This window comes from Meleagris gallopavo, chromosome 1 (genome assembly GCF_000146605.3).
Source record: "Meleagris gallopavo isolate NT-WF06-2002-E0010 breed Aviagen turkey brand Nicholas breeding stock chromosome 1, Turkey_5.1, whole genome shotgun sequence".
NCBI lineage: Eukaryota > Metazoa > Chordata > Aves > Galliformes > Phasianidae > Meleagris > Meleagris gallopavo.
In genome coordinates this window covers 103,063,234-103,071,357 of record NC_015011.2, presented here as the reverse complement: position 1 = coordinate 103,071,357, position 8,124 = coordinate 103,063,234, and positions in this window count along the sequence as shown.

The following is an 8,124-nucleotide window of genomic DNA, read 5'->3' as shown; positions in this document are numbered from 1 at the left end:
AAAAAAAAAAAAAAGAAAAGAAATCAACCCGAAGTGTAGGCAATTGCCAAGTTTGTCCATGTGTGTTATCTTGTGACTGGTGTAAGCTATTCTTGTAATGCCTGCTTGGTATTCAGGCAGGTATATTTTGTTATGCCCTAATATTCTAGGTAGTTTAAAAGCCATCTGATAGCTTTCTTAATAGTCAGTAATGAAATGAATTTTCCAGAAAGGCCCATGAAAACTATGCAAGTTTCGAAATAGGCTGAAATAAGAGAATAGATAAGTAGAACAGAAAACCTGCTGATGTCTGTGTGGTCTGATGTTTCCCACCGCGTGTCTCTTCTATCTGTAGTTGTGATGTGCCACTTGAGAAAGTTGCTCTTGTTAGACATTAGGTTTCTTGCTAATGTTTCCCAACAATTAAATAAAATACACTGTCTTGAGGTATTGCATCTTCTTGATAATGCCTTATGCTTTCACTGTTACTCAGTTTCCTTGCATCCATCTCAACTTGATTGTTCCTCTTGGTACTTTCAGTTCTCTGAGGACTTTAACACTGCATGGTTTGACAGTGTGCTGGCTGCAGGCAATCACATTTCTTGAGGGCTCTATGAAGGCCTTATTTTGGGCTGCTAAACCATCAGGAGCTATTCAAAAGGCTAAAGTAATGACAGCAGGGTTGGAAGATGCTGTTTTTTTTTTTTTTTTTCTGCTGGGCCTACTGCAAAATTCTTTCTCTGCTGTTTGTATCTTGAAGGTGCTGCTTTCTGTTGTTGGAATGCTCCTCAAGCAGTCCAGTTCTCAGCTGTGCAACTAATGATTATAAATAGAATCATAGAATTGCTCTGTTTGGGAAAGACCTTAAAGGTCAAAAAGTCCAACCACAACCTAACCATACTACCCTAACTCTAACAAGCCTCTGCTAAATCATGTCTCTGAGCACCACATTCAGTGTAGGTAGAGAAATGTGTATGGCAGATATTTGTGTTTTTCCCTGTTCTTGTCATGTTTTTAGCATTTAAGAACAGAAAGTCAAAGTGGCAGTCAAATAATTAGTGAGATTTTTCAGCAGATTTTTAAAGTAAGAACGTGAATTCTTGCTATATATGTGAACTCCTGTAGCTCAGGACAGTTGGCTCGGATGTTGTTAACTGGAGGATTAAAAAGAAAAAACAGAAGTATAAATGGTCTATTCAGTCTAGAATGTCAGTGCATCTCTTGGCAATGCTTGCTGAGAGGCTTTGAGGATTACTTGCTGCTGCTTTTTTCTTCCTAGAGCACATGAACTGGCACTTTTTCCTGGAATTTTTTCTTGCATAATTTGGTGTTTCCTGCTTAAAAGTTGCGCTAAAACAGCTGTGCGTTTCAAGGAGTACTTTGAGTACTTGGGTTCTGAATCTGTCAGCAACTGAATTTAAGCAGATAAGAGCTGAGGCATGTTGTTGTTATTTTATTTCTGTGGGTACTTTATTGCTCATTTATGTGAGAAGGTAAAGTTGATTTGTAAGAGATTTATGTTATTGCTTCTTTGGAAACCTGTGTGTCTTGGTGTCTTAAAAGTGACAGAAAATAGCACTGGAGCCTTAGGAAAATTAATTACCACTGGGTTTCTAGAGAAAATTAATTTAACAATCTTATTCTTGCTCTGTCCCACACTTCTTATAATTTTCTGCTTAATGGGACCTGTTACATCTGTTCACACCTTAGGAATGGAATGTGTCTAATAGAAAATGCTGTAGTATCCTATTTGCTGTATTTAATGCCTCCTCTAGTTAAATAGCGCTCAAGTTGTTGATTAGGCATGTGTTCATTGTTCTGATGTCAACTTCATTGTAATGTTAAATGTCTTTAGCCTAACAGATGGTTAAGAGGAAAATCTTACTTGCCGTTTTAGAAGGTAACTTATTAGCTGCAATGATCAGAGAAGGCATAGAAGCTTCAGTATAAACTCGGATTTCATATTCGTGTCCTAACTCAGAAGGTAAATAATCAGAAATGTATTTTTAGAGTCCAAAGTTTATTTTTGACATCTTGTTGCTTGCCAGCATTTAGACTATGCTGTGCTGTACAGAAGCTAGCCAGTGTGTGTTAAAAAGCTGGTGCTGAATGTACTGTTGCTGTAATGCTAGCCTCTGCTTTTTCAAGCTTCCTTCACAGCTGTCCACAAACCTTTTTGTATGATGTCTCTGCTGCAGAGCGTGGCCTTCATGGTATCTTCTGTTGGAGTCATAAGACTTAGTTTTCAAGGTAAACTTGCCCTTGTTTGTAACATACCAAATTGAGAAATTTAGTCCTGTTCAGAGTGAGATCACCTTAAAAGCTGCAGTAGGTTCCTGGTGAAGTCAGTTGGATGAATAGTGACGGTAATCATTTTGGCTGTTAGGTTTTAATCTGCTACTGCAAGTATGAGCTATAAGTTTGAATATATTGATTCCTCCTGTACCATAAATAGTAGGAATTTTTATATCTACTATTCTCACATGAAGGTATGTTAACATTTGTGGCTGCAATAGTAAATAAATGTAGTTGGTAATCTTAAATCACAGATTTCTAATGCATCTCCCTGTGTGTGTGCCTGATTAATGACCTGCATATGTGATCCTGTTAGCCAAATGACGTGGGCTCTTATTATTACAATAAAATGAGGTTCCGTTTTTTCCAAGCATTTCTTATGCCTAGCAATATTATTTTATTACTATTTTAATACTAAGTGCCTGATTAAGTAACCAAGAAGTGGAGAATCTTGAAAGAGTAACATTTCTTATTCAATCTGTTTATTGGAAGAAATCCTATTAGCGTCTTGTTTTCTGTCTGTGAGAAGTGATGAGTGAATTAGATATGACAGATGCATGCCATGGATACAGTGCTCACTGTGCTGGAAACAGAGTGACTTATGCAAACTACTTAGGTTAGTTTAGTAGATTACAGTCAACTGAACAGCGAGAAAAAATTAGAATATTCCTGGAATACCTCCATTAGAGCAGAGTATGTATAGCAATCCTGTTACACACAGTTGAATGTTTTCGATCTTACTACAAATATATACACTTTTTTTTTTCTTTTTTTCTGTGAGCTGTTTGTTTCAGAATCTTTCTGAGCTTTGGTTGCATACTCTATGCCAAAGTGGTTATCGGCATAGAATGAAGAGCTGTGTTGAGGTTAGGTCTAAGGACTAGGCATATTTTTCTGGTTACAGAGACATACCAGTATATTGGTTGTTCCCAGTGTATGTCTTCTATCCGATTTGAAACCAACAAGGAAACTAGTTGTTTTTCCAATTCAACAACTGTATCCCTTTTTCAAGGCTTACATTGTGAGAGAAGGTGGAAAAAAGAAGTCTTACAGACCTGTTGACTACTTGAGTTTTTTTGTTGGTGTTACTTTCTAATCTCTAGACAAACTAGATCCTGAAACCAAGTGCTATCTTCAAATCACCGTATTGTCATCACTAGGCAATAAGATCATCTTCTGAGTATATTTGAATGATTTCAGAAGTATAAAACTTGGAAAAGTTAATCTTTTTAAGAATAGAGTAAGATGCAGAGTAAGAGGTCTGGGAGTTTGTTGTAGGAGTGGGAGTAATTATGTTTCAACTTCAAGGGGGGTGAGCCATGAAGTCTTCTGTAGCATCACACCCTTCCTGCTTTTGTAGAATCATAGAATCACAAGGTTGGAAATGACCTATAGGATCATCTGGTCCAACCGTCCTCCCATCACCACTGCTACCACAAGCACTAAGCCATATCTCGTAGCTCCTCATCCAGACGCCTCTTGAACGCTGCCAGGGACGGCGACTCCACCACCTCCCTGGGCAGCCATTCCAGTGCCTGACCACTCTCTGAGAGAAAGTTCTTCCTTACGTTTCACCTAAACCTCCTCTGGTACAACTTGTGGCCATTTGAGGCCACAAATCAGGCCATTATCAGGCTTCTCTTTATTGTTTGTTGACCTTTCCTTTGCTACTCCTCATTTAAGTGTCTAATCTCTTCACTTACATTTTTCTGTATCTGCTTTTGCTGAGGGGACAAGTGTGAGGACACACAGGTTGTCTGTTTCCCAGGCAGCTTCTGTGAGTAAGGATTATGCTACAATGTGTGAGCAGGACTGTACTTATGTGTGTAGCTGGACACTGATTAATAGCTAGCATTCTTAAAACTTGCAAGTATGGTGGTTTTCAAGGAGATATTAAAACCTTGCAGTCCAGGGAAATTGCTCTTTTTAGAACTATTAACCATGTGTACTTCTCCAGTCATTTACAGAAAGGCTGCAACAAAGTAGCCTGATTTCCAGATCAAGCATGAGAAATGCCCATGCATATGATTCTCTCCCTGTAACACCTGCGTTACCAAGAGGAACCATTTTGTCATCTATAAATGCTTATATCCTGAAAATATCCTGGTTACTTATTGAACAGACTTGAAATAATTCCTGTCTCTTGACAGAAATGCAGTGTTTGTAGCCTAGAACTTCACGATCCCATGTTTGAGTGATCCCAATCAGCTGCTCAGTGGCTAGAAAGTGCTGATGTGGGATAGTGATTGCGACGTTCAGCTTCTTTTCACAGAATCTGAGCTCTCTCAGTTCTTCCGGTAGAACTCTCTTACTTCCACTTGTGAGATTTCCATTTGCAGTGGGGAAAGCCTTAACTTCACAGTGTGTGTGGTTTGAAGTAGTCTGTTACATAAATACTTGCGCTTCTGCTTTAGTGAAATATTTGCAAAATTTTCTTTTTTCTCTTCAGTTTCTGTAATTTCACTGCTGCCTTTAAACTCCTTGTTACTACCATTAATCTATTTAGCAAGCTGGTTTCTGTGCTTGCGTTTTAATATGTGAAGAATCTTACCCTAACAAGGACTCAGACTTCACCTGTTGTGCCTAAGATCTTTTTGATGGAAATGTTAGGATGCATATTTGCTTCAATAGAACTGGTTATAGAAGAAGTATTTCATTTTCTGTAAAGCCAGTAACTGTTGATCCTACTCTTGGAAAAGGAGTTCCAAGTTTTATCACAAGTAAAGTGGTAACTAAGTGTTCTGTTCTGTAAAAGGAACGAAGCTTCAGTAGATTGCTTGTGGTATGTCAGCTGCTTTAGACTCAAGTATGTTCTCTCTGTTCACAAGGGACTGTATTGTATTGTTTCATAGCTATAGCTCTCCAAATGTGCTTCTGAAGGTGTCTGCTTCTAGGTCATCTTCAATTTGAGACTGAGAAGTATCACTGAATTCATAGAATCACAAGATTGGAAAGGGCCTACAAGATCATCTAGTCCAACCATCCTCCCATTACCACTGCTACCACAAGCACTAAGCCATATCTCGTAGCTCCTCATCCAGACGCCTCTTGAACGCTGCTAGGGACACCGACTCCACCACCTTCCTGGGCAGCCATTCCAGTGCCTGACCACTCTCTGAGAGAAAAAGTTCTTCCTTATGTCTAATCTAAACCTCCTCTGGTACAACTTGTGGCATTTCCTCGGTTCCTGTTTGTTGCCTGGGAAAAGAAGCCAAACTCCTCCTCGTCAAAGCTGCCCTTCAGGGAGTTGTAGAGTGCAATAAGGCCCTCTGAGCCTCCTCTTCTCCAGACTAAGCAATCCCAGCTCCCTCAGCTGTTCCTTATGAGGATGTTGCATGTGTGGGCTTTTGACTTGAAGAGACAATGTTCTCTTTAATCTTTCTTTAAACACAAATTGTCACCACTTACTTAACTCAAATGTAGCATTAATGACTTTTTATCTTTGCTTCTGTTTACAGAGGACTTTGGTCCAGTTTCTAAAAGCCTGTCGGTCACCAAATGAATGGAAGTCAGTCAATACTTAGCTTTCTTTCAATATTTACATATACTTACATAAAAATATTTTCATAAATCAGACCAGCTTTCTCTGTTCATACTTCTTATATTTGTGTCATACTTCTTATAGTTGAGTCATTCCCTGTGTAGCCTGTTATGTTTCCTGAAGCGTCAAGGTCATCTACGGATGGAATATGGGCTTCTTTAAATTAAGTTCATAGAGTCGCAAGGTTGGAAAGGAGCTACAAGATCATCTAGTCCAACTGTCTTCCCACTACCCTTGCTACCACAAGCACTAAACCATATCTCATAGCTCCTCATCCAGATGCCTCTTGAACACTGCCAGGGATGGCGACTCCACCACCTCCCTGGGCAGCCATTCCAGTGCCTGACCACTATCTTGGACTAGATAATCTTGATATTGTAGGTCCTTCCCAATCTTGTGATCCTATGATTCTAGGTTGCCATGTTGTGATGAGTTGGCCTTGGCTGGTTGCTGGAGGCCCATCCAGCTGCTCTCTGGCTTCCCCTCCTCAGCTAGAAAGGGGGAGAAAATGGAATGAAAAAGCTCTTGAGATGAGGACAGAGAGATCGCTTGTTTGTTTGCCTACGACAGTTACTGATTTGCCTGAAGGGAAATGATCACCAATTCAAATAAACTTAGGCAGTGAGAAACAAAGGTAAATGAAAACACCTTCCCCCTACTTATTTCCCCTTTCTCCCATGCTCAGCTTCATTCTTTATTCTTGCTTCCCCTGCAGTAGAGTCTGTGATCAGTCCCTCACAGCTCTTCTTTGCTGCTTCTTCTCCTTGATACTTTGTCCTTGCTCTGGCATGGCCTTTCCGTGAGCCACAGTCTTTCATGGTGTATCTACCTGCTCTGGAGTGATGTCCTCCATGGGCTGCAGCATGGATCTTGCTCTTCTGTGGACTTTTCATGGGCTGCAGGAAGTACCTGTTCCATCATGATCTCCACAGGCTGCAGGGGACTCTCTGCTCAGCACCTGGAGCACCACCTTTCTGACTGTGGTGCTCATAAGGCAGATTCTTATGCTTTTCCCTTTACTTTCTCCCCTCCACTACATAACTATAGTACAGCAAAAGCTATTTGCTCTAGTAAGTCAGGCTAGTCAAGAACAGTTACAGTCAACCTGTGGCTGAACAACAGGATCAAGTGTGATCAAAAGAAAAGGTAACAGCAATACTTGTCTGAAGGATGTAATGCAAGTCTGCTCTTGGATCTGATAACATCATACAGAAGAGTGAAGAAGGCAGAGCTATCAAGAAATAAAAAGAGAAGGCCCATCAATGGGAGATGTTGCCTATTTTACTTGATATTGATTCTGTAGTTGAATAGACACTGAATAACTCCTACTAATAAAACACTAATTTGAAAATCTGCTTGCCTATGGCAAATACCTTTTGCCATATGACTTTTTATGCAGCTGATGATCATTGTTCCTCTAAGAGTTCAAAAGAGCAGATGCTTGTGGAAAACAAACTGGCCTATGCTGGAGCAGTTCAAAGAAAGGAGCCATCTGCAGTTTCCCTTATCACCAACTTTATCCCACTTCTGCCCTATTAAACCTTTTTATCCTTATGACTTTGTCTAGGGGGAGGTAAGAGGGAAGGACCACACAGCTTCTGCGCTCTCTCAACATAGACATGCTGACTCCAGGATTTTACTTCCTCCTTACTCTGCTTCTAGCATAACTGTTGCTTTGAGGCAGAGGTGGAAAATATGAAGTGAAAGAGCTGAGAACATCTGAATCTTTTCCCACTTCTTACAGTGTCTCCAGCTATCATGTTTAGATGAGAATAGGCATTTGCACAGCGTAGCTTCATGGCATCAGGGTAGTTCTATGTGTAGTGAAACTGTGATGGAAGACAGCTGCCGCTGTTCAAGAAAGACTTGATGACTGACCTATTCCTTTTGCTGTCCATATTCATAGAATCATAGAATATCCCAAGTTGGAAAGAACCCACAGAGATCATTGAGTCCAGCTCCTGGCTTCTCACAGGACCACCCAAAATTCAAACCCTACATCTTTGTTGTTCAAAAGGTTCTTGAACTCTGGCAGGTTGGGGCCATGACCGCTTCTCTAGAGAGCCTGAGAACATCAAGCTGAGAGATGAATCCTTTGATCCAGGCGTGTCTGATGTTAGATGCAGTTGTGTTTGGCCTGCTTGGAAAGGGAGAGCACAGATTTGAACTGTCTTGGTAATTCTTTTGCATTTCAACCTTGTGACAGAAAACACAGCTCCTCCATAGAATCACAAAGTTGGAAAGGACCTACAAGATCTATCATCTCCATCCCCTTATTGCTTTTGAGCTTGTGCAGGGGTATAAAAAAA